Genomic DNA, 27024 nt, shown 5'->3' on the forward strand with positions numbered 1-27024 from the left:
ATTTTAAAGGGACAACGTCAGAAACCTAAGTCACAAAATACACAGCACCAATCCTCTGCTTCTGTTTATTCCTATGAAAAACAATTCACAGAATTTAGCCAAACTTCCAATTAATTTCATACCCAATTCTCCTTGCTGTTCATCTCCACTCCTCTAGAAAAAAAAGACTGTTCAAAAGGAAGTTCATCTCCTAATCCTCCTTGAGAAGGTGGAGGAGAAAAATGTGAGATGGAAGACAATGAACTGTTGAACCCTGTGATCTGTGTTACCATGCTTGATGGAGTGGAGGGGAAGTTGGTCAGTTGTTCCAGCAGTGGAGGGGAGTGGAAAGTATTGCCTCTCAGTGGGGTACGGTTCCTGCCTGGCACCTCCAGCACTCTCTAACAACCCAGTCTTAATCCCTCATCAAACAGACAATGCCAATCTAGCCTTGGACCTCCCGTTGCCATTCAGCTGGCTGGTGAAGTACACCCTCAGAAGATGGGTGGATCTCTAACACAAGGAGCAAACGCCTGACTGGGGACTTTGCAGGGCTCTAAGTACACCTGAGTGGTACAGCAACACTGTCTCACTGGGAAGACCCCTCTGCCTCTTTTTTTAACCTGCCCACTTAATCTATGCAGGCATGCTGAATCATAATGCAGTGATTCAAAAGTGTGCACACCCACATAATGCTAGTGGGTGTGCCTTCAGGCTCACTTATTTCTAACTTTGCACCCTTAGCAACCCTACGGCCTTGCTCTGCATTAAATAGAATAATACCACATGACAGCAGCAGCCACCAGATGAAGGAAACTCACTTGAAATCTACATTACAGAGCACAGGAAAGGAAAGACTTCTTTAAATTTAGTGCTGAATGTAAGGCCAGCAAATAAGAAAAACTGGAAAGATATTCCTTGAGAAATACAAAGTTGAGGAAAGCTTAGTGAAATCAGACCATTTGTCAGAGGTAAAGAGGACAGAGAAATCATGGAGCCTGCACCAAAAAAGAAATATTTTCAAAAAGTAAGAGGTTATTTAAGGATTTAGCTTGCCTGTTCGGGGAGAAGGAAGCGGACATGAGGAGTTTTTCCTTAGGTGTCGAGGGGGATCATGAAGTATGCACAAATATGAAAGGAAAGAACTTGTAAGACAAAGGAAAAATGAGGGAATAAAGGAAATTGGCAGACACAGAGGAAGACAGCTGATAGGAGCCTGAGATACTTTGGACCTCACATGATTAACAGAGAGCAGGGAAAAAGGAATAAAGGACAGAGAGTTTTTCTAGAAAATGTCTGCCTGGCCTTTAAACAAACTGTCAAAATACTGGACAGGGGGAAATGGATGAACAGAAGGAAGAAGGCTCAGTCAGCCCAGCAAAGAGTATGACAGCGAATAAGAAAGAAGGAAGCTTGTCTAGAAAAAAAAGAGCTACAAGTGCACAGGATGTTGCCAAAGTCATGATGCTCCCTCCAGAGATGCTGCACAGGGTAAACTCAGGAGCAAAGATAGCAAAGATGAGGAGAGAGCCAAGAAAGCATACAGTGCATCAGAGGGACAGACAAATGATGGTGGGAGAGGTGAAATGTCTGCCAAGCATGATACAGGATAGAGTTGAGGTTGGCAGGTAATACAATCAAGAAATTCTCCCAGCTCTCTGACAACCTGGTTTATTAAAGTTTTATAAATGTTTGTAGTTTGCCTTAACATTTCTGAGGAAATACCTCCGTGACTATGCTAGCAATCTGATTCCCTATCTTCTCCTCTGGCCACACTGCCTTTGAATCCCTCCATCCTACAATGGTTGTACCACTCGCTCTTGAGTGGTGGTGGAGGTGTGTCTGGGGGGGTACTGTAGGGTTTCTGTTTAGAAACAGCTGAGAATAGGCTCAGTCATGTCTGAAGGTAAAAAATAACTTTTTCAGACTGCTGCTGACACAACAGATCTTTCTTCAAAAAACAAAAAAAAGGCCAGTTTTCCCCATATTCTGTAATTTTTTCACTATAATTTATGTAGCAAGTCTCAGAATTGTCCCTTGGTAATCTAAATTAAGCTGAATAGGTCTTTCCCTTCATCCATGGGATTGACTTAATACACAGAGGATAGAGTTAGTCTGCCGACCTTTGGCATTGAAAATGCAAATTGAATCCTGGCGTTGACAAGAATGTTTGGATTTGGTGTAAAAGAGACTTAGTCACGGTACATTTCCAGCTCCTGATTATGCCAAAGCAGGAGGGCTGAGTGAATGCCAAGAGACAGCGGTTGCCACTCCCCCCTGAGGGAAGGAAAAATGGATAGCCCACTCCCGGCCCACACACACTTTCTGTATTTCAGTCTTGCGAGCTGCCTGAACAGACACTTCAAAATGAGGAGATACATGCAATTTCAAATTGTCTGTTTCTTTTTGGTTCTGGTATTTCTGCAGAGGAGACCTGCAGAAGGAAAGTCGTCCACTAATGACTGAACAAGCACTTCAGTGACACCAAATGGCTTCCAGAGCTTTCAAAAAAGAACATTTCAAATAAATCCATTAATGGTCCCTCCTGCACTTTTGCATGGATACGACAGTCCTTTGCACTCTAATACGGGCTATATTAGTTTAGGTGCAGGACTTCTCAGTTCCTGAACAAAACTCAGGTTGCTCTGACTCTTTCTAAGGAATTCTGCCTCACCTACAGGATGGACATGTTGCTGTGTCCTGCAAAGTTTCTCCTCATGTGTCTCTGCACGCTTTCTGGTTTATAAGGCAATAATGGGTGAGTCTTTGCAGATCCTCAGGTGAAAGGACCGATAGCAACATTAACCATTCTTAGAGACCCAGTTGGAAAATTGAGGAAGAAATTCCAGTTTTTACATAAAAATAAAAATCTATAAAATCCATTTTTAAAAAGCAAACTCAGCTCATCTTAATAAAATAAATACAGATAGTACATTTTTTTTTTTCTGTTATATTTGTGTTCTGGTTCATGAACAACACATTCTAAAACATAAAGATGGCTATAAAATTGAGACAGTCCAAAATATATAGAATTAGTAATCTATGCTAAATCTTAGCTTGCAGGAGACAGAATTAATAAGGCAAATGAGTATCACTTGGTCTCCTGTACACAATAAGTGTATCTGAATAAATTCAGTGTTTGCCAACTGAGAGAAGGGAACAGGAATTGTATATTGCCACCTTCTCTTTCTGATTAATTATGATTCATGGAAAACCTGTAGCTCAGTTGTATTTAATGTTTGAAGGGGTTGCATGGTCAAGATAACAAAACCACTGACAAAAATGGGAACTTAGGACTTGTATCTGCACAAGGAGGGGAAACACAAAAGACTACCCAGATTTCCTGGGGACACCTCTTGTCTTGAAGTTAGAGTTTCTTTGCTTGCTGACCACTCCTGGCCATGTTTTAGCTTCTTTTCTATATCTGTTATGTACCATAAAATCAGTAAAAGAAACAAAGATAGTTGAGGTGGTGAAATTTTCTTCCAGGAAATGGGCGAGTGTTGTTTGGGGGTTATTTTTGCATGATAACACCTGTAAAGATTAATTCATGGGACTCATTAATTATTATTAATGACTTTGAGAGTTTTACTGCATTTCACAGAGTAAGTTCAGCTCAGTTCAGCAAAAGGTGCATTGCCTTCATTAAATGCTGTGCCTGAATAAGGACTGAAAGCCACGGTAAAATAGACAACTACGCAGCAGAGACCTCCCCAAAGTTGACTTTGTTCATTAACATGTGAATAACCTCTTTTGCAGCCTTCACATCACTGAAGGCTGGGCACTCCCTTTCCTTATCGACAAAGTCCTGCTTTTAAAGGAAAGTACATTTGCCACCCAGGTGGATGATGGGAGAGGTGCAACAGTGCATTGCCTCCTTTAGGTAATCTTGAGATTATTAACAGAGGGAGGAAGGTTTTGGTCCTCCAAATGCACTTTCTCCTTGATAAAGCTAACTTCAACCTCATGATTGGCTCTCAGGGATTTTTTATGTGAAGGACAGCTAACCCCCTTTCCAAATGGTTAAGGAAGGACCTTCTCTAAGGGGAGCACTCAGGGACTGAGGCTGGCTTCTCAGTCTGAGGAATATTACTTTTCAATTTTTTATAAGACTAACATAGAACATTTTTATATCCACTGTTTTCTGAATAGGTATGCTCAGTGAAACACCATAAATATACACTGCCATTTAAAAAAGGTTATGCTTAATGTAATAGCACCACACTGGGAGGCAGTGGAGTATTCTGGATATTACCACACAACTCACTTGGTTTCAAATTCCCATCCTTGTAAATATTTTTCCCAGGGTGTCATAACATCACAGGAAAAGCTCAGATGTTCTATTTCCTTCCCAGCTTACTACTTCTGGAAAAGCTTAGGTATTTTTGAAGGTAAGACATTTGTGAAAAAAAATCCTTCTTCCCTTTTTTTTGTAGCCTGTCTGCCTTGTAGTTGAACTTGGATTCCTTGGGATTTAACAGCTGAAGATATTTATGCTTGGAAAAGTCTATCCTTTGTGAAACAGCAGAGCATATGGATTTGTGAAGATAAAACAGCACAGCAACTGGCAAAATCAGAATTGAATAGAGTGTTAAACCTTAAAACTCAAAAGGATTTTGAAGTCTCATGCTGACAAACTTTGATGCAACAGGCCAAATTCCACTTTTAGTTGTGGGAACTGAATTAATGTGGGAACTCCCTGCCCCTCTCCATCCACAACAGAATTGGCCTTCTTATGGTAATAAAATTGGGGGTTCTGGTCTTCATTAGGTACATTATTGCCACATGGGGGACTCCTAGGTTTCCAGCTTTCATTTTCCTTATCCTCCTCTCTTTTTTCCTTTCCTTTTTACTTGACTTTTTGGGTGTAGCTCTTCTCTGAGTTAGTCACCCTCAATTCCCTTCACACCTAATGGAAAGAAATGGGTATTTCAAGGGTGTGAATTATCAGGGACCTTCAAGATGTCTGACTGAGGTTTAGATGAATCAGGACTGAACTTAACTGACCAGGACTTTGTTGACTGTAACGGGAATACAGAATTGCTAGTTGTGATGGAGGTGTCCAAATTGCAGACATCACCATTCAGCCTGTTGAAACTCACCCTTTGTTTTTTTCTTCACAGGGGAAATTAACGCTGATATTAAAGAGCTATTTCTGTGGCACTCTAGGGAGTTTACTGGGGATCTAATGACTTCTAAGCCTTCTGTGATTCAGGCTGCCTGTCAGCTCAGGAACTTCATATGAGTTTGCCTGAACTTTGTAGTTGGAATTTTTCAGCACATCTGAGGGTGAGGCATTTACTCTAACTTTCTTGCTTTCAAAGGAGACCTTAATCTGGCTGTATTATGCAAGCTCCATAAATTCGGTTAGCAGAGTGCAGCAGGTGTGCCCCATTTCCTTTTCTTTCTTCATGTCTTCCTCTCCCTGTGAAGTTCACACAGATCTCCATCTCCTGCTTTCTCTGAAGAACATTGCCATACCCTTGGTTCTTTCTGACCATGCCCATTAGGGACACCCAACTGGTCAAGCAGTCTCACATGGACAGCTTGGGACTTCTTAGCCACAAACCCACTTCCCTGCCACAGACCCTTGCTGGCATCTGAGCCAGCTCTTCTCTTGCCTGAGGAGTGGTTGAGCAATCAAAGGAAGTCAAATCCAAAGCCTTTATATTTCTCCTCCATTGCCTTCCCACCCTCCAGTACCTCCCCACCTCTCCTCTCCTTCTCGCTCTTTCATAAGATTAACATTGTTTCTTTTTTCTGCCTTCATTTTCTTGTTACTCTAGCTCATGCATCATGTAATTAGTACAGCTGTTGACTGGAGTGTGGAGCATGGTTCATGCCCCTTCTCCAGTCCTTCTTGACCATGGTTCAATCCTAGCATACTTTTCCTGAAGCAGACCCAGCTGTCTACAGCCAGGACGTGACAGGGATGTTGACAGGATTAACTGACTTCCCACTATTCCCATCTGAGCTGACTTCCCTGTCACTTTTGCTTTTTATAAGAAGGATTGGGTCATTTGTGAACAATTCTCTCAGTACCAGGCCCGTAAGCATATGATCTTAAGTTTGAAGTCTGGTGAGTGAATCATACAAAGGACCCTCTTGATTCTTTATGCCTGCTACCGCTTTCCCTGCAAACACTATTTCTAGAGTGCATCACGCTGTTTTCTGAAAAAAAAAAAAAAACAGAGCTAGAAACAAAAAGTAGGCTTTGGAGACTCTGCACAGCCACTGGCTCATCACCTTCCACAGCAGAAAGCAAATAATCTTAGATACCCCACACAAATAAATACGTCATAATCAGCTAGAGAATTTTGTGGACACTCAAAACATGCACAGTACAAGCCACTACAAATCAACTTTCACCACTAAAGGAAAACAGTCTTCCAGTCAACGCTCTGTGGGGAAATGTTCTTCTCGTGCATGGGGTGTTTGGAGTGGTAACGTTTCAATCTAGGATAGCATGCAATTTCTTTGGTCAAAACTACTGCATTTTAGCATAATCTTTGACTTTGATTGACCTCAAAGTCTATGTAGATGATTAGGAGACTGTTTTGAGACACAGGAGATGGGAACTTCTGGATCCAGCTTTTTTTTCTGTAAAAGAAAATAAACTTAATTCTACCATTGTCATGAAGCTTCCTTCAGACAATGACATCAGCAGAGAAGATGACACAACCTATGTTTTTAGCTGAAGACTAAATAATCATTATTGATGATTCAGAATAGCTCCACTGAAGGTAAGAGCATTACTCCTGATTTACACCTGATTTACACAGGAGAACTGAATTCATCTCCCTCTTTCTGCAGTGATCATTTCACAAGTAGCACAGCACTTTGAGATTTGTGGTGGGTCCTTTTTGTTTATTTTGTGTGTGTCCATATCTGTTTTGGGAGCCTGCAGTAATCTTGCTATAATCTGAAGTCCCAAAATACCACAAGAAAGACTGTCTTACAGTGTCTCCAGCCTAGCCAACTATAAATAATTCCTAGGAATACCACAAGGAAGTTGATTTATGGTTTGATTTCTCAAACAAAGAGCTCTGGACAAGGTTCAGATAAGCGAATAATCTTATGGATGCTTATCTGGAATAAACTGGTGTATCTCTGGGGCTTCACTTAAGACCAAATGACCACAAGATAGAAAGCAGAGAAATTGAAAAATATATCTCATATGAAAGTACTGAAAGGGTTTAGAAACAGGCATGTTTCTCTTCAGGTCACCAGCACATATCAAAAAACCTAATTAATTTTAGTGTGTTTAATTGTTGTCTGTTCCCCTCCCTCTCATTTTTAATTTCCCCTTTATATAGCTTATGAGCCAAGAGTTTTTTAAGACTGTAAGGTTAACCCTGAGTGCATGGAATGTATAAACCAACTTTTCAGCAGTAGGATTTATATGAGGAGGAGAATGCAGGATTTGCCAGGTGCAGACAGATGTAGATGATGCCTGCAGAGCTTTAATACCCTGATGATGATAACTGTAAACCTGAGAATACGGAGAGACAGTGAGAAGGGGCAAAGCATGGCACCAAACTGAGCCTTGCATCATTCATGAGTTGCAGGTGACAAAATGACAATTCTCCTCATGTTGCGTCAAGCTACTGTCTTAACCTCTGGTTCTGACTAGTCATGAAAGGAAAGTGATTCTTGTTTGCCCATGAAGCTGAACTCTGCTTAGTTCTGCCTCAGCTAACCCAGGTGCTGTCAACTATTTTCAAACTGGTTTTGTAGCCTAAACACCACCTATTGCTTTCAAACAATGACTTGTTTGAATCTGAGTAATCTTAGGGCACCTGGGGGCATACGTTAACTAGAATGAATTTAGTTGTGTTTGGCTGTAGGGCAAACCATGGGGAGTGCTGGGAGACCTACTGATCACCTGCAGGGGCTGGAGAGGCTGAGGGAGCAGCTGGGCTACAGATGGGGCAAAACTACTGTGGCTAGAATGGCTAGCATGGACACATCATGGCAGCCTTTCCTAAAAATCTGTGCTTGAGGACCTGGTTGTTGGAAGTGGTAATCAGTATATCTTTGAACTCTTGTTCCTAAGTCCTTGTATAAGGTATATTATACTTTGTATGTATACTTACCTGTACTAAGTATGTAGTAAAGTAGAGAAACAACCAGAGAATGTTTTGACTTACTGCAGGATAAGACACATGGCATTTTGGTAAAATTCCTAGCAACACATTTGGGTGTGTGCATCCCAGGAATGCCTTTATAATTAAGGTGAAGCTTTGGATGCTCTCATCCAGGCCACAGACTAGATCATATGCCAGTCACCCATATTATTCTTCCAGTTGAAACCACAGCACCTAAGGCTTAATATCTTACTAGTCAAAACAGGAAAAACTAATCCTGGTTTTCCAAGAAGGGGACCGAAAAATAGTTCCTTAGAAACTACCACATTTGTTCAAAAGTTTAAAAACAGTCTATGCAGTGTGCTGTACAGGGAGTGAAGAGTGGTGCAGTGGAAAGGCTTTACTTCCATTTATTTGATATGATCTGTATAATTCATTTAGGGCTTTGCTTCCTGTGACTAATCCCATGATCCCGTATGAATGACTGTAAAATTCTTTTGCTGCATGACATAATCATGCACTTCATAGTACAAATGAAACTAAAGGTCACTTTATTGTGGTACAAACAGCAAGATGATGTTAAAAGATCAGTATAAAGTTGAAAAGTAAAAATTTTAAAAGTTGGGAGAAAACACCTTAGTTCAGTGTCCTTTAATATATGTATTATAATATAATTTTTAATTTCATGACTGCACAGCACTTTTTCCATCCAGTGCAAAGAACAGGCAGTTCTTATTTACTTAGCAGCTATTTCAGTGGTGGTTTTATTTCCCACTGTGCCTATTATTTATGTTCTCTTAGGCATTTCTATGTGCTCATAACTCTAAAACACGCAATTACTTTACAAATACTATTTAGTGTATCTTCAGAACTTCCCTGAGGCATGGTATATATTGTCCCTGCTTCACATACAGGGAAATGAGACTTGCACAGAGTAAGGTTAGAAGTATTAACTAATTTCAGATGCCAAGTTTGAGGTATCTAGGACCTAATTTTTTAATGTATTATGCAGCATTCCCTATGTTCAACAGCTCCAGCTGATATGCACTGCTGTTGGGAATGCATAGACCTCAGTCTTCAGATGTAACTCTTAAGTAGGTGTACTTATATACAGTGCCCAGCTGATGACCACCACTGATTACTTTGATTTATGAGATCATTATTGGATGCTCCCAGCTGAGGCAGGGGTAAGAACTGTTCCCCACAACAACATCAGCTGCTTAACTGGGTCCATCTTGGTGATAGCCAACTTGCGATTCTGAGTAGATGAAGAAGGGAGCTTTCAAGATGCTTTTCTTTCATTATGTAGCCATGATGCATCACTGGAGCAAGTCCTTCCTGTGCACCAATTTCTTTGGTTTAAAAAAAAAATAAAATTATTAGATCACAAAGTTATTTCCAGCATTATACTCACTTTCACATCAATTCTGAACAGAAGAAACCTTCAGATCATTTTCAGAGCATTCTTGATACTTAAGCCATTAACACAAAAGCTAACAAAGTCATTGGTAACAGCAGTAAGATGTGGTTTGCCACTAGGTATCATGAGCATTTTGACAGTACAGAAATAGTAAGGCTTGAGGAGAGAGTATGATCTCCTAACCACAGTGCTGTTCATCAGTGTTCAAGCTTTTGTCCAATCCCCTTTGTCATGGTTTAACCCCTGTAAGCAACTAAGCACCGCACAGCCTCTCACTCAGCCCACCACTCAGTGGGACGGGGTAGAGAACTGGAAAGGTAAAAGTGCAAAAACTTGTGGGCTGAGATAAAGAAAGTTTAATAATTAAAAAAAGGGGGGGGGGGGGGGAAGCCAACAAGGAGAGAGGAAAAAAGAAAGCAAACCCAAGAAAAACAAGTAATGCAAAAGAAAACAATTGCTCACCACCAACCAAGCAATGTCCCGCCAGTCCCTGAGCAACAGCAGCCCCTGCCAACCTTCACCCCCCCATTTTACTGCTGAGCATGATGTCATATGGTCTGGAATATCCCTTTGGTCAGTTGGGGTCATCTGTCCCAGCTGTGTCCCCTCCAAGAGTCTTGTGCACCCCCAGCCTACTCGCTGGTGGAACAGTGTGAGGCAGAAATGGCCTTGACTCTGTGTAAGCACTGCTCAGCAGTAACGAAAACACCCCTGTGTTATCAACACTGTTTTCATCACAAATCCAAAACATAGCCCCATACTAGCTACTATGAGGAAAATTAACTCTATCCCAGCCAAAACCAGTACACCTTCCTCCTATTCTGTCTCTTTGCTACTTTTAGTTCTTTCTACCAGCTCTGTTTGCCTGTCCAATGCACCTTTCCTTCCCACCATTTTCAAACAAGGCAACTTTAATTTGTCTGATGCATATGATATCCTATGATCTCTGATGTCTATGACTATGACATTCCCCAGCTATTATACTGGTTCCTGGATGCCACTCTGTCCCAAAACACCTGAAAGTAATGGTTCCAGCAGCATATTTTTATTTCCAGTAATTAAAAAATCTTAGGAAAAAATTTTTCCCTCTCTCTTCATCATGCCTGAGCTGAAAGACTTGGAACAGAGGAGCCCATATATCTGGCAGAGAACAAGAAAGGATGAATTGTTAATTTACTTCACTGTAATTTTTAGTATTTTTTGTTCTTAAAGATAATAGTAGAATAGGGACAATGAGGGACCAAAATGAATAGCACAAATGAGACAAAGACATGGAAAGATATTGAGGAATGTGTTATGTTCATATAAATGTGATTTATTCCTATTTTTGGTTTGAGCTTTGGCTGCCACTGCACATATAGGATGCTTTACAGCAGTGAATACAGCTGGTGCAGCATTTGTATTCTCTGTTTGGTGGGCCAATGTCTTTTGGTCCCTCCTTTGTCTCAAATATCTGTGACTACAGGAAACTCATTCCAATGTGCTGCCTACATCTCCTGCCCATGAACAGGACTCGCTGTATTGCTTACCTGTATAGATATATTTGAGGATAAACGTATTAATGATTAGAAAGTATTATGCTGATACCACAGACATATAGATCACACAAGACAGGCAGGGCTTTGGATTATGTGATTTCTCAAGGTTCATCCCACTTTACATTCACATGTTTTAAATGTTTGCAATACTCATATTACATGGATATTAATACATTAAAATATGATAATAAATATTTTCAACATGTAGAGACATATCAAAAGCTATCTTTTGGTTTCAGTGGGAAGTCTGATTGGATTTGACATACTTTTTCAGACAAAATAAGAAGTTCATTTCCTACTTCATTTGACTTCCGGAACTTGGATTTGAGGGTGTATGTTTCCTAGGGCACAAATAACATAATGTCTGAAGTGAGGGGTGCTGGGATTCTTCTTTGTACAGTATTGTAAAATATATAGCAACAGATGAGGTTTCAGTCATTACAAGATGAAAATAACAGAAGCCTGAACTAGGGTCTTGAAAGGACCTTATAAGATTTTCAGATCAATTTTATGTTTTGTAATAACATATTTAATTAAGTTTTTGATAATTTCATCTGGAGGGGTCATGGCTTGATAAATGAGTGTAATACAGACACAGAGAAGTTCAGGCCAAAATTTGGCAGCTGTTTAATAACTGCAGGGATGATTGGAGACTACTTCCTATGAAAAAATGTTCTACATGATATATAAACAGATGAAGCAGAAAGAACAACAGAATCTGGGCTTTTTCAGTTCTTGGCACTGAAGGTGAACTGGATAGAACAAGACATTTCTGAACACCTTATCTGAACTTCAAAAAGCTTGCCCAATTCCCAAGTATTTTAAAAATATTTTTGCTTGGATTCTTAATTTTTCATGACTTTTTATTTCTGTACAATAAACAGTAAATGACTGATGATTGAAATAACAATCATAATAATCTTACCACATGGAAAAAGAACAAAACACTTTGCTTATATTAAGATATGGGACCAATAAAAAAAAGTAATCATGAGAGTCACATGGAAATTAGATTTCACTCAGTATTCTGTTTCAGTCTCTGATTTTCCCTATGTAAATATTAACTCATTATCTTACCATCAGAGAAAGATTTTATTGTTATCATACCTGGAAGCAATTCTTATCTCTAATGTACCAAGTCTCAGCATCAATACCAGTACAGCCATACACTGGTCATTCTATCTAACAAGAAGAAGATTTCTCTTTTTAAGCTCTATTGCAGTTGTGAAAACAGGAAGACATGCAACCAGTAGCATAGGAAGAAATTGTGGGGGGGGGGTTAAAGTACTTGATTTGGCTAAGCTGGAATAAGTATATTGTGTGATACTGTACCCAATGATATTCAGCTTCAAAAGAATTTAAAATCCAGATGTGGCCATAGCAAGTACTCTTTCACAAAGAAAAAAAAAAAACAACCCATCCCTCAGGGCAGAAGTGAGCCCCTGAACCACTTTGAAGTCCCATATCTCAAGCAGGTACTTGATTCCAGATTGGAACCAGAAAAAGGATACCACTGACAGTGATGCTACAGTGTCCCCTGAAGTTATAACAGACATACAATACTGTGGTTACCTAAGGAATTATCTCACCTGCTTTTTAGTATATGAGGCAGTGATGGCATAAATGTGTTCTGAGGATGATTAAGAGCTGAAGTGGAGCAGGAGCTTTTAATCAATCTGAAAGATCAATCATTAAAGCTAGGTTCTGCTGTAAAAAACCCTCATACTGGTTGAAATGTGCCTCCTGTGCAAAGGACCAGTATGAGGTGTAAGCATCTCTTAAGTCTTTAAATCTCTGCTGCAGGGCATGATTGTTTCTTAAGGATCCTGTAGGCTTTCAGAACAAGGGTGAATTTTATGAGACACAGACAGACCAGTCTTTAACAGTACTGCAGAGAGCAACAAAGAATGTAAGAGGTAGCAATTTCTTCTTAGGCTCTTATTTGTAGAACATGAGCCTAACTTGTAGTACAGGAAATCTGCTGTGTCATGGCTTTTCAGTGAAGTGATATGAATATCACTGCAGTTTCTAAGGGAAGCAACCAAAAAAGTGCAAACAGTATGCACAGCTATGCTGTCAATTTCAACAAGAAAAACAAAACACAGAATAGAAGTGAAGTTAATATTGTTTCTTGCTCATTGCTTTCATCAGAGACTGTATCTACAATGCAGAAAAATTTGGGGAAAGAACCACTCTACATTCACTTGGGTCAGCTCATGGTGAAATGCACTGCCAGGAGAGTGTGTGGATGCTATAATGAAGAAGCTTGAAATAGTGCAATATCTAGTATAACCACTCTGAGAACAAGAAAGAACAAGACAGCATGTTTTATGAGACATCAGCTTCTACTTAATTTGATTTTCTAGTGCCCTATAGGACAAAGAGAATAAGGCAATATACAGCTTTACGAAAGCACAGCACGAAAGCAGTGGATCATCCTAGTTGTCCAGGAGGTCACTTCTAAACTACATTCACCCTTTCTACATCCTTCTGCATCCCTCTTTTCCCCTTCAGTAATGCCTATTTTATGACAGGAAAACTGAACACAGGAGAGGGTTTTTTTTTTTATATTGCTGCACTGAAAATGTTTGTAGCTGCCATTGACTTTGTCTTGTCTCCACACAGAAGGTCACACAACTCCAGTGAGGTAAAAGACTGTTAGTAGAAAGACCCTGACAGATCCTGGGAAAGTTCAGCATAAAGGAAAACAGGTCAGGTCAGAACCAAGGTTTAAGGGACTGAGTGTCTGAAAGACGAAGTTTGGGCTTTCAGTTGCAGAGCCCCACTTCAGTGGCAAAGGGATTGAAAGTGTCATCCTGAGAGGAAGCAGAGAAAGTCTTCAGCACAGGACTTCTGGGAAAAATGGATATTATGTGACTTCTTATATACTTTGAGAAAATAATCTACCTGCTTTTCATTTTTACTGTGTCAAGGGAAATAGGGTTATGTATAACTTGTTTGTACATAAACATCATTATAATTTTTCCTAAACCTGTAAGATCCTGAACTTTGGCTAACCACTTGGCTCTAGATGCAAAAAAACCCCATAACAGGTAAAAGCAATGGACCACATGAATACTAATACTAACAGAGGTAGGTAATTGGAATGTGGTAAATTGGGCTCCAACTGTATCATGGAAAAGGGGATTTTCTGCAGCTGAATAACCACAAATGAGATAATATAACTGCAAGGCCTCCTCAACGTCTGTGTAGACAGAAAATATAACACTTTTTCAAACATGCTGGTAGGTCACAATACAGGTGAAGGGAGGCTATTAAAGGCACCCACAGCATTAATTTACATTTGGAGGTAAAAAATTTATGCAGACAGAAAGACTTCTGTGGACAGACTATGGAAAACAAGACTAAGGTCCAGATGGTCAATTAGGGCATGTGTGCCATTTTAAGGACACAGATGGAATATAGCATCCACGCAGCCAGGATGCTCAGTCACAGGTAAAACTCAGTGCAGTGTGGTGACAAGAGGCACACTAAAACTTCTGAAGCTGAAGTCAGAAGAGCAGCCAACACACTGATCCTTCTCCTGTAAGACTCAACTGAAGAGACTCAGTGTGACATTGTTAACAGCCTGAGCCCAGAAGCAGAGTCTGTTCAGTCTAGTTATTCTAAAAAACAAGATTTTTTCTCCACTTTTCTGTTGCTTCTATTTTAATTTTGGCCAAACCCCAAAAGTACAAGAGTATTGGGCCTTGTTCTTTGTTTTGTTGTGAAATGCTTATTTAAAACAAAAATAACAAGTTTTATCTTTTCTCACCATCTGTTTTCCCATTTGGGTTGGTCTGAGTTTTATAGCGTGATCTGCATTGGTGCGTGTTCATTCAAACTTGTTCACATCTCTAATTTTCTCTCAGACTTTGGAGACGTCAGTCTTGTGGCCTCAAGTCAGATCTGTGCATTCATGCTGGCTGACCATGCAAAATGGGTAATTGTAATCCGCAAACCTTGTTTGTGCATGTAATTACTCATTTTGTAGATGCAGATATTGTCTGGTTCACCTCAAGTCCCCATACCAGAAATTTCAATTTTTCAACTCTTTGAAAATGATGATGTGATTTACAAAATCATGATTAGAGGTTAATAAATTAATTTTTATGTATTTCAGCTAGCTTATAGGGACTAAGCTGCACCTAATTTGCCTGTTACATGCATCTAAAACATAGCTGTTAAAACTTTGTAAATGTCTTTTTTTGTTGTGTACAGTGAGCCTGATCTTACAATCACTATATAATGAACAAAATGTACTGCTGACAACAGACATGATTGATTTGTGTGTTTTGTGCTTGTTATCATGATAAATGGCCTTATAATTAATAATAAAGGAGAAGTGGATTTCCTAATGGGTTAATTCCTCCTAGAAGCTGGTGTTTCCTTGCCTCAACCATCCCATCCTACAGACTGTGTCATTTTACCCTCTAAATTCATCAAAACAATAGAAGCCACAGTAAGCGTTCCTCATCAGGCATCTACATGTGGTATTCAGAGTTCCTGTTAATTTTAAGTCCTGTATTCCTGATTGACATGTAAAAACAGCATAAACCAAAAACATTGTCATAAATGCATAGCTCCAGCATGTGCATATATGATGCTCTCAATCTCACTGCCTATCCCATCATCAGCTTTATATCTAACCATTTCGTACTGAACTATAAAGATGAACTATTCATTTTTCAAATGCCTGGAAAGTGTGATGAATGGCCTGGACCTTCAGCTCCCAATCTAAGGCCTCTGCGACTTGAATGCAAGAGACACTTGAGTGCAAAGATCCAATTGCTCACCAGTATTTTGTTAGAGAAGTATTGCAGGATTGGTCCTAATGCCTAATCCTACACATCACTAAGTACCACAGCGTTGAATTGCATGTAGGGAAAAATAGCCATTTAATGTTATTTCTCTCTTAAAGTAGACAAGCTCTGTCTAAGAAGCCTGGAGACACCAAAAAAGGAAAGAGAATGAGTATCCCAAATGAATCCCTGTTTTGGCGTGACTTTGCAACCAGCTCTTTAACAAAATTAAATAGTGCCCTCTGGTGTTCTGTTTCTCATTTTCACTTGGAGAAAAGTGATTTTCATGCAACAGAAGTAGCTATCATTTCAATTCTGTAATTAAGTCTTCTTGCAGTGTTTAGAGTAATGTAGTCACATACTTTTAGGTGCCTTAGTGCCTTAGTGCCTTAGTTTTTGTGATAACTATCTCAGATATCAGCCACGTAATATGCCTTCCTTTGAATTTCTAACATAAGACACATATAGCTTCCCTCTCTCTGATGGAATCAAAACTGAGATTTGCTCCCTTAAAAGCCCAGAAGCCATCTCCAAAGACACAATGTTCATCACATCTTCTGCCTGTAGCTGAGGCAGGATCACTGACAGCAGACAGGGCAAGTACACAGTGGCTTGACCAGTGCTGTTTGTTTGCGTGTCCATCTCCCTGAGTTCTCTCAGGGCAAGTATTGCTGGCAGGAAACAGTTCAGTATCCTTTTTTACATGAGATCAATGCTTTTACACTGCATTGTACGTTTTCTTATTATTTTGCATATTAACTACCTTTATCTTATACAGCTGGCTATGTCAGCTAAGTAACAAAGGTACAAATGACTGGAGTGATGAGATTTACCATTTGTGGAGGAAAATGTCTCTAACTGTAAATAGAAAACAACAGTTAAAGCTGTCATTATTTATAGCTCACTCTGGAAGTGGCCTGATATGTGGGTCTTGTATTTCCAATAAGTATCTGCCAGGACATAAGTAGAGTCATTGCATTCAGGTGTTTATTGGCAAGTCACAAATTAGTGGTTAAGACTGAGATGTCCTATGGCTACTATGCGATACAGACTGACATTTTGTGGCTTTCCTCCTTTGTGCCATCTTGGTCAACCTGCGTATGCATTTTCAAGATTAATCATTTGATGGCAATTCTGACTGACTAATTCTGGAGCTAATTTACCTTCTCGCTTATTAGATCAGCTATGTGGTATCACAGTGGATCTGTAAATAACCTGAATACATCGAGATTCAGGAGCTGTTTTCTTACCTGCTAATGAGAGATTATCTTAGTCATGCCTTTTTCTCAGTGATGAGAAACCATAAAATTAAATAGGTTAAGGGATAAAAAAAACCTGCAAATGTCCCATGCCATGTTGCAGAGATCCTAACATGTTGTCATGGCTTCTGGTTTGCCTGAAACATGGCCAACATGAGCTGATGCCCACATGCAGCCCACCATATAGGCATGTGTGGCCTCAAGGACACATTACTCAGCACCCACTGGCCTTGTGCAGACTGAAGGCCTATAAGGCCATACCCTGTTAGCATGTGATATCCTGACTTATAAACAGGTGAACATGACCCCTGTCAGGACAGAAAATGAGTAACTTTCAGTCAAATCCACGGAAGGCTCTGCTGCACAACTTCCCGTATGTCTCCACCTATGCCTGCCCCATCTGAACAGCCATCACTGTCTCACCACAGGCACCTACTACCTCGCCACAGTTCCCTATCTCTCTGTTTCACTCCCCGATCTCATCCTTTCAGGTTTTCCCTGGTCTGGCTTAAGCTGGTGCCACCCACTCCTATCGTCGGCATCTGCTGCGTCTTGTCTGCAGGCTGCTGACGGCCATCCTGTTGTGTTTCTTCCACAGCTGATCGTCCCAGCCCCTCGGGTAGGGATCCAGGAAGCAGAAAGCAAACAAACAGGCCAACATCAAAGCAGCCCTCGGCAGTCTGCCCCCACCCCCAACTTCCCCTTCCCATCTGCTGACAATGAAAGGAGCTTCCTTCAGGGAAAGCAAGGGCTTCTGAGCTTTGGCTCCCATGGCTGGGTAGCTGCGCTCTCTGAGCCCCTCTTTTGTCTCCCTTCCTTTCCTCTCAAGGAAAACAGAAGGAGAAGGAAGGATGGAGACATTTTGTTGGAAAACCAGGTCTGAGACTGCTGTGCGCTGCAGACAGGGCCTAAGGCCCACAGCCAAATGGGAGTCCTAAATGCCAGGTGCCAGGCCCAGTAAAGGACCTAAAACCCTAAGCCGGAGACAAGTCAACCCGAGGCTGCTCAATCAAAAATCACAGCACTTAAAATTGCTACTCAGCTGCTAACTGAGGCAACGCGGGGCACCACAAACACAGCCTTGTGAAATGCCGCTGCCTGGCAGCCTACAGCTGTGCATCCCCAGACAACAGCAGACCCGACAGCTCCGAAAGGCCCCCGACCCACCTCACAGTCTGGCCTGACGGAGAGCTAGGAAACATGCCTTGCTCCAGGCTCGGGAATCCAACGCACCCAGGAAGATTTCCAGAAGCAGTGGCAAACCAACACAGAGGAGCCTCTAGCTCATGTTGAGGGTCATAAACCTTCTAGGATCCAAAGCCCCATGGAAGTAGGAAAGCTGCATGTTGGGCATGGCCCCTCAAATGCTCACATTCCCAAGCTGTGCATGGGAATATTTCTGGGCACCACTAGTCTGTCTAGGCCACAGCTGTGGTGGGGATTGTTTTAACAGTTTAAATGTCGAAGTAGCTGACTGGGAGCATTTTGCAGCTTGTTTCATTTATTAATGCAGAGGTGGCGAATGCCTTCTGGACCCCAGGTCTCCTGTTGGCCTTGTCTTGGTACCCACCCAGGAACATACCAAGCAAACCATCCAGACCCAACAGGTGTTCTTGTCTTTGCTAATTTATTTTTAATAGAGTAGTCTTGTTTTATATAAGAATGTTATGTATATTCATAGTGTTGTACGAGTACATCCGCAGATGTAAAGGAATTTGAATTCTAATTTCCCAGCCCCGAGGACAAGTCCTTCTTCCGGTTAAGTGGGAATTGTGGTTGACAGAGCTGATATTTACAGCTCTTGGAGAAACTATTTTATTGTACAGAAAAGAAATAATGATTATTGCAATAGAAAGGACCAAGAGAGAAGAAGGAAAATAATAAGACAGGGGAAATCCCTGGGTCCTCCTTCCTGCTGCCTATATAATTTCTGTATTTTGCTTTAAACAAATGCTGCTGTAAACACTGAGTTATTATGTAAAACAGAAGAGCAGTCTGACTACACCACACCATACTTTACAGGAAAAGGTGTAAGTCATGTGGCTGGGACTCCCGAGAGTGCAGATGCATTCCCATGCAGCTTTCAGGATGCTCCTGCATGTTGGGATTTTAAATGCATCCTGTCTTAAGTGTCTGGTAGGCATGCACCTACTGTGCATGGTGACTTAATGCTGCCTGTTTTGAGCCCACTGGGGATCATCGGAGTCTATTTAAATTCTGTAGGAAGACAGCTTCTGATTTAATTTCTATTATGTTGCTAAAGTCCTAATTAAGTGCTCAGGTATTCAGCATTACAACACAGTAGGTCCTTGGTGGACCTAGCCCGCAATCTATAACAGAGTATAGGAGGCCAGATTTTGATCTTATTTAATATTGGAATAGCACCAGTTTCTTTCTATTTAATGAGATTATAATCTGGCCTTCTGTCTTTTCGTGGCCCTACCATACTGCATATTGCAGTTTTCACTCATTAGGCTTAAATAAACATCAACTTAATACTTAGTAAACCAGTTCTACTTGAAGAGAATAGCATCGATTTGCAGCCCAGCTCATGGCTTTAATCTCTACATACTTGGCACCTCACCAAGACTAGAAGGTTATAGTTAAAGTAAATACAAAGAAAGAAAAACAAAATTTCAAGAGCACAAAAATGAGAGCTCCTATAGAAGGGCTCCTATAAAATATCCTATTTTTTTAGTGGTAGCTTTTCTCTCTCAAATAAATAAATTAATAAATCCGCTCCTTCAATCTGCTAAGATTAAATGATATGGCACACTGTATTTTTAAGGCAGAAGTTCTGGGATCACAAGCAAAAAGACTGGCTGTTGCCCCTTGGAAAAAGAAAACACAACAGTATTTAGGTGGTAATCTCAGAGATAAACAAAGAAAGAGAAGAGAGAGGGGACTTTTCTCTCCTTAATTCTCCACTGTGAATCTTTTCCTAGATCAGCCTCACTCAGTGGTATAGGGAGCACCACTTCAGAGTTTCAAAACCCAAAGTGCTAATTTCAGGTCTATACCAATTTCAACAATATTTTCAACTGGTGATGCTTCTTATGGACAGGCTGGAATTTCACAGGGAAACACAAGACAAAACGTGATCAACCCAGCCAAGCATAACTGAAGGCCAAGTATAAGTCAGACAGAACAGGAACTTGCATTTGGACTTTCTACCCTACAGGCTATACTTCACGCCCAAAGCTAATAGCCATAGGAGAGGGTCACTTTCTTGCTTTCTCATTTTTTAATTGATCTTGACAGCTTTCTGCAGGTTTTGGTTTTATCCCATTGTAGAAGGAACAAAACCAGTGTCTCAAAAAATCAATAAACGTTCCTTTTTGAAGTAGGATCCTTGTTACCAGGGCAGCTTCCAGAAATCAGCTTCCAGACATGATACAAACCTACTCAATCAATGTGTGCCAACAAGAATTGTAGCTAGAGGTAAAACTGGAAGTAAGATAAAATGGGATTTTCTTACAGGTTTTTATTAAGGCTGCAAAGGATCCGTATTGTTTCCCTCTCACATTGTTAAGTACTTTTTACACTGGTGTACTTGATGTTGCAACTGAAGAAGCCAACAACAAACAAACCCCAAAACCAAACCCTAGCATGTATGTCAGTATTTTAGCTTTCAATAATATAATGGAAAGATAATAACTGCAATACAAATAGACACACACAGTCAGCCAGACCCACACAGTGGACCATAGCCCAAACATTTTTTTTCTATAGGGTTATAACTCTCCAAAGGAGAAGCAGCAGCTGGGCTCAGCTTAACAATAAATAAATCAATTCTGCCACCTACCGGCTATTTCATATGAACTTGGTGCAAATCTGGTTAATTATAAATGTGGTAAAAATGAAGCAGAATGTACCTCAAGTATTCACAAATTCCATCAGGACGATTAGTAAAAAGAAAACAAGCTACCCAGAATTGTTCTCAGTGTATCATTAACAAAATTAAAATTCAATCTTGTTTATTTCAGGTGTCACCTGATGCTTTTACTAAAGGTAAAACTGGAAAAAAAAAATTTGCTTGATTACATTAAAATATTTAGGTCTGAAAAAAAGTTTTTTCCTCTCTTACAATGTTGTGATTCAAGTTCCTAACCCCCTTTAATCATAAAACTCTCCTCTCAATGTTCCCTAGGGTTTATTCCTGACTTCTAGTCATTTCTGATTTATTTTTCAGGTTACAAGTTGTATTGTGTTTTCTTTAGCAGAAGTTCCTCTGCAAAACATACAACAACCTACGATAACACTTTCTTAGCCCACGACCAGGAGCAGTGATGCTCTTAAATTTACTTTTAAATAAAGAGTAACTTTTCTGTTTAGATTTTGCTGGATTTTCATTCAAGATGCAGAAAATCTGGCTGATGCTTATGCACATTAAATGCTTCAGAGGCCATTAGAATTGCTGAGGTACCTCAAAGGCTTGTAAGAACGACACAACTTAGAAGCTTGATCCAGAAAAATACCAGGCTTCTGAGTGGGAATTGTACTCGGGGAAGATAGTGAAAGGAAAGAGCTGCAGGTCAATGCAAACTTCAGATAGGGTCACTGATCCAATTTGGAGCAGCTCTTGCTAACCCTGCTCTCAGGACCACTTTGCAGTCTTGTTTACTCAACATTAGAGCCTTTTACATTAGTCTCTGGAATAGTTTGGGGGATTGTTGGCAGCATATGGTAGTATTTTTGCTGATGCAAAACAGCAAAGATGGCTTGGGTCCATGGTAGTTTCAGTCCCTTTAATAATCTCTTCTCATAGACACAAAACTTGTGGGTTGAAGGTCTGAGGTTTAAGCTAATATTTACTAGAGAGTGCTCACTGAAATCAAATCATGGATATACTGTAGCAATAACTTATTTTAAGATGCTAAACTTCAAGTTCCAAAAACTGTAGGCATTAATTCTGGATTTAAGATTGAACTATGTTGGCTCTTTTAATGACAAAGAGACCCTCTGATGCCTGTACAACCTATGACTCCTCTTTCATATGAAAAATAAACAGGACCACCCATCTTTCTAGCAGATATTTTACTCCAGAGCCCATGTAAGCCTAAGTGTCTGTATTAGAGAAGTGAGTCAGAGATTTAGCAGGACTGACCTGCACTGGGTGAAATCTTGTGCACCATGCTTTTGCCAGGTCACCAGAGAGTGTGTTCTGGATAAAACAGCAACCATTTCCCCATGATGTCCTTTTGTGTAGGGAAGACCCTGAATAGAGAGGAAAAAAATGGATTCCTCAGGGTCCTGCATCCCAATGCAATGAAATGATACATTAGACTGGGGCTAGAGGCGAAGATCCCTTCTCACGGGTCCCTGGTACACTGCAAATCCTGGAGGACTGAAAACGGGATGTTCTGGGAGTCGTTACGCATGGTCTAACTAACACCTGGCCCTCAGAGGATGCAGTCTGAAAGGTTTCCTCTCATCATGTAACTCATGTCTTCCCTCTACAGGGAACTTGTCACAGAATTCAACAGCAGCAAATGCAAACATGAAAGTTCACCATAAGAAATGGTGAATAGAAATAGCATGCACGTGTGGGGAAAAAAAACACTTAAAGATTTCCAGCAAAAGCTAATGCTGTAATCTTGGGCCCCAAATTCCATTCCTTTGAAGCTGCACCTACAATTTCTGGCTTAATCCCTAAGACAGAGCTAATGTCTGTGGTTGAAGATTATTCTACTGCACTCAAATACAGACACCAACCACACAATTCAGGCTGAAAGTTGCCAAGGGAAGAAAAACACTGTTTCCTCAGATCTGCATCTGATGTGGATGCCCTCTGCAAGGGAAGGATTAACTCCCTTTATTCTCCTGTGTTGACTAAAACATACTAGGCAGTGACTGCCCTGTGGTGCAGAACCTGGCTCTGAAGACAGAAGGTGATCTATAAATATAACCAGGACTAGTTTTGTATCACAGAAGTTCAGGCTTCCAAGGTACACTATATGCTCCCCACGCAGATCTTGATATGACATCCTGGCGTACCCTATCACATAAATAGCCTTGAATGTGTCATTCTAACTTTATAGTCTTATGAATTCAACAGATCTGAATAAGCTAGTTTCAAGACACCTAGCCTGTTTCTGCCTATTTTATTTTATATTACTGTCAGATCTTCAGCACATAACTTCAATATATTGTCATTTTCTCCTCCTCTGACTCACCTTTATCTCAAAAAGAAAACATGAGACATTATAAAAATTAACACATTAGTAGTGAAGAAAAAAAGCCTGTATCAACTCAGGCCAGTGGAGGAGTTACTCTGACAATAACATTCATATTCTCACCACACACAGAATACAGAGATGTAAGGTGACATCTATTTAGCCTGCTTCATTAGTAGAAGGAAAGTCAAGACCTTTCCAATATGCTGAGTGCTGTCAGCTAACACTACCAGCTCCTGGAGGGATCCAGGCAACATGCAGGTGGGACTGGATCAACTGGGATTTTCAACCCTGAGCCTAGGTAATGAGAAGAGGTGAAAGAGGAGGCTACAGCAATGGGACACAAAGATTGCAAGACGTAGTTTACAACAGCTGTTTTGGGAGTAGGCTATGCTGCTTCAATCCAGTCTCCAGCACAGCTTTTTGGAATGGAGTAGAGAATGACAGCAGTAACTACTAAGTCTGTCATCTGTGTTACTTTAACATGTCATGTGTGATATCAAGGAAGGCTAAAATGCAAACCAGGGATGTTGAGCTTGATATAAGATACATTGACACGAGTATTTCTCATATGACGTGATTTGTAAAGTTCTGAAACAGCCTTGGGAATGGTGTAAAAAGCAAGCAGTGTAATTTAATCTGAAGAGAACATGACAAGCAATGAGTATGAACTAAGATTATAGAAAGGGGTAAGCCACAAAATCAGCCAAGAGAGAAAACTTCCTTTTTAATTACAGACTTAAGCATAACAGTGCACATACATTATGACATTGATTTTTGTAACTGTTTCTAATTTGCTAACCAAAATTTTAACCTTGCCTTTTCAAGAGTGAGTTTATTTTCTTTTTCAAATTGATGCCATCTGAAATGTGAGTTCAGGCAGCTCTAGCAAACATGACATACATTTTCCAGTATCAATAATGATAAACAAGACAGCCAGGGCCCTTTATGTAGTCCTGTGACCAACTGGGAGAGTCTGATTGTCTCCATACTGCTGAACGCTTCTAGGCTCCAAACAAGGGTGGATGCATGGAAATGGCTGTTGGGAACGGTCCATGGCCCGTATCCACCACCAGCTGTCTGGGAGTCACTTGACCCAGATTCGAGACAGAGACTATTCTGGTAGTTTAAGTACAGATAATCAAATTGCCTAAGAGATTCCCTGACACTGTTCAATTGGCTACAATAAGCTGTGTCCTCAGAATTCCCAAATCCACAGGTAGTACTACTTTTCTGAAACTTTTTGAGGTCCCCACTATAAAGTAAAAGATTAAGAATCCCAGGAGTATGTGTTTATTTTCTACCAGTCTTCCAGGATTAGTTTGGAGACAGGCAGATGCATCTCCTGATGGTTGTTATCCTCTGTCCTTCCTCCAGGTGGCAGGAAGTGGAGGCACCAACCAGCACTTTAGGAATCTCCCTTTTGTCACAGGATGTCCCTGGCTTTTAAACACTACAGTATTCGAACAGTGACATTGCTCCCACATGACTTCTTTTCACAGGAAAAACTACTTTTCACTACTTTATCACATCATCATAAACTTGAGTGGAAATTGGCAATGCCTACAAAATCATAAGAATCAGAGAAAACTGACTGCAGAAGTCTTCTCAAGTATTGACCAAAGAACATGAAGGTGAAGCATCCTGCTTTTAGAAATTATTCATTACATAATCACAACAGAATTATGAGACATTTCCTGTGATGAATATTTGTGTGCATGAGGAGTAGTAGCATTCCAGCTAAGCTGTCCATGTCCATGAATTTGAGGCCTAAGTTTATTTTCAGTCACCTCATAAGCAATAGGCTTGTAAAAGCTACATGGCACACAAACTATCAACAGTAACATAAATGGCTTGTTGACTATGTGACTGGCTGGAGCAGATGGCTCAGCAGATATCACATGAAAATGAGATTGCATTATGTGTCAACGTGGTCTACATATTGCTCCAAAGGCATATCTGGAGAAGGAGCCAAAAACTCAAGAGCTTCCTAGAAGTGAATCCAAACTTCTCAATTCATAATCTAACAACCACATACTGATGTCATCACGACGACATCTATTCTTGAAAAGTTTTCAGGTCCTACTGGATCAGAAATTGTTAGTATCAGATGTACTTAACTACTTCTTTTTAAAAGCTGGGCTGAAATAAAGAGATGAAGAAAAACAAGAAAGAAATTAACATTTTTAACTTCAGGGGAGATTTTGCCTGACTTTGGGAACATGGTTTCATTTAGTTTGAAAGAATTTTTCAGCCAAATCTAATGAGAAGGGAGTTTATATTGCTGGCATTTGTACAGGAATTTTGCATCATATTTAGCTGTCAGACAATTGTTTTCTCATCTGGTTTACATTTGGGATTTGAGGAGGGAGACATACAGCCTCTGCTGGTGGTGTTTTATATTGTAAAATCTTCCTCAGCTGCTATATTTAGAAGCAACTTCCATCATCTTGTTATAAGTACTTTCTAGTATACACTGTTACCAAGACAGACAGTTCAAGCTGGGGAATATTTGAGGGCTAATTTACCTATGTATTGAACATAGGGAACCAGCTCTAGCAGTAGACAGAAAGACATGGGTTGTCCTGTGAGCCCCTTAGAAACACATGCTACTTTCTTTTGCTGCTATGAAATGCCTAAAATAGGAGTCCTCTGACACTGAACACCTTGCAGTATCAAACAAGGCTTTTGGGTTGACTAAAGAGATAAAAAGCTATTGCTCAACTAAATCCCCTCAGTATTTTTCAACCAGGAACAACTTTTGTACCTGCTTTGTTAACTCGCTGACGTCTGGAACAAAATTCTGGAGTACGCATGTAACTGGACAACCAAAATGTTTTGCCTGACAATTCATATTGTCTTCCTACACTTCATCACCACCTTAAGTAGGTGGCTAAATGAGCACATATGCCACGTTTCTCTTCGCCCCTACCTGGTATAACGAAATATGTATCTTGATATGGCACGCTAGTTTTGTATTTTAGGAGATACAAAAGGGAATTATCAAACCTAGCTATAACATATCCTTTGAAAGTAATTTGGTCGTGAAATGCTCCCAGTCAATTTTCTGAAACGTTGCCTAGCTATGTCAAACAGGCTGAACTGTCCGAACTGGGATTTCTCATCTTTTCTGCCTGTATGAGTAAGATCATCCACCAGAGGGTGCCAGGAATCCACGTTAGTGGCCTCAACAGGCCCTACATGGACATTGAGGTTCATCAGCAGGGCTAGAGAGAGCCTTTCCTTAGTGTACAAACCCAAGCATGCGTATTCCTTCAAGGTTATGAAGCCAACTCTTGAGAAAAATGAACAGTATTAAAAAAATCACAAACTAGAAGAACAAAAAGCTATCTAAGTTAAAGCAGTCAAAAGAAGCCAAGACCCTGAAACAGGCAGGCTGAATTAGACCAGCAGGACTGAGCCTCTGTATGTGACATATTACTGTGAGACATAAGTGTGACAGAGAAGATGATTTTAAACCACTCAATTTGTATTTTGACTATTATGGCTTCTTGAATATTTTCAAGTTAATGCAGTAGTGTTTTCTTCTCAAACTTCTTTTTAATTATTATTTCTACTTCAGTTCCAGGGCTCGATACTTATTTTTTCAGTTCATCTAGTGTAAAACTGAAACAATTCCATTCAACTTAACAAAGTTGAAACTGCTGTGTCCCAGAGTGAGATCAGATTTGGGACCTGACTGCCAAATCTGTACACTGAAAATTGCTGACTATCTTCTTTCTCTAATAAAAAAATGTTAAAG

Source organism: Ciconia boyciana, chromosome 3 (assembly GCF_034638445.1).
Source record: "Ciconia boyciana chromosome 3, ASM3463844v1, whole genome shotgun sequence".
Lineage (NCBI taxonomy): Eukaryota > Metazoa > Chordata > Aves > Ciconiiformes > Ciconiidae > Ciconia > Ciconia boyciana.